The following is a 1325-nucleotide window of genomic DNA, read 5'->3' as shown; positions in this document are numbered from 1 at the left end:
CACGCACGCACGCATGCACGCATGCACGCACACACGCGCGCGCGCGCGCGCGCGCACACACACACACACACACACACACACACACATTTCTTCTTTAGATAATTATTTTCGCCAAAAATGAATAGATTAATAACAGCTATAATAATAAATTGTAAAATATAGAGAAAATAATATAGAGAAAAAACAAGGTCGTAAAACATTGAAGAAAAATAAATAAGACTTCCATTCTGTTGCAAATTGTTAGAATAATTTTTATTCCTTCTGAATTATTTTTTAATCGTTTATATGAGGGATATAAATGCTTCTTAACAGTGCAATTAACAGCTAATTTTACTATATATTAAGAACTAATTTCTATTTAAGTTAAATCACTCAAATGTATATTTTTCGATTTTCGCGTAAAGCAGTTTTGTTTTCATTCCACAATAACTAAAAGTTATGATTTACAGAAACAAATTAAAGATACAATCGTAAAATATCTTTCGAGTTATGTTAAGCGCCTTCCCATTCTTTTGTGCTCAATACATGCATTATTTTACTGATTCAATTCAGTTATTAAATATAACAAATAGTATAACAAATAAAAAAATTTGTTCCTGCTAAATTAGGAACATTAATCTTCATAAAATTTGTATATATATGTGTGTGTGTGTGTGTGTGTGTGTGTGTGTGTGTGTGTGTGTGTGTGTGTGTGTGTGTGCGCGTGTGTGTGTGTGCGCGCGCGCGCGCGCGTGTGTGTGTGCACGGCCTATATTTATTGTACAATTAATATTAAAAAATCATATTTGTTTTGTATCAAGTATTTATCATATTTTACACATCGTGGGGTAGAATTATACTAATCATTATTACGATTAAACATAACAGAATAACAAATGTCATAGAGAAATAATGTACATTTATATATGAGTGCGCCTTTTCTAAAGCTAATCATATCTCACATTAAATTTACATTTTGCTTCAAAATGATAGATCTATTTTCACAGAGTTTGATTTGATCTGAGATATTTAAGACATCGAGTATATAATTGCATTTGTTCATCATTGCATTTGCATTATTATTCAACATTACGTTTCTATCAACGTAATCTTCCGTTTTTATTAACAAAAAAGCGGATGAATAAATGTACCTGGAAAAAATAATGTATTAAAATAATATTCTATTATAATACATAACAAACATCTAAATTTCTTGTATGCAATATATAAAAAGCACACAAAATTAAACAAACTTCCAGGTATAGAAGAATATATAGAAAATTTATATATAAATATCATGTGTCATATATTTATCAACATAGTAACAATTAATATATATTATATAT

The 1325-nt window shown here is 28.8% G+C and overlaps 1 protein-coding gene across 1 annotated transcript in view; it reads right to left on the bottom strand.

The window, feature by feature from the left end:
- LOC108694683 overlaps positions 1 to 1325 on the bottom strand; it is an 11266-nt gene that overhangs the window by 1868 nt on the left and 8073 nt on the right. The gene's annotated exons all lie outside the window — the stretch shown is intronic.

This window comes from Atta colombica, unplaced genomic scaffold, assembly GCF_001594045.1.
Source record: "Atta colombica isolate Treedump-2 unplaced genomic scaffold, Acol1.0 scaffold121, whole genome shotgun sequence".
In the NCBI taxonomy this organism is placed as follows: Eukaryota; Metazoa; Arthropoda; class Insecta; order Hymenoptera; family Formicidae; genus Atta; species Atta colombica.
The sequence above is the reverse complement of the archived record's forward strand: the minus strand, read 5'-3'. Positions and strand labels throughout refer to the sequence as shown.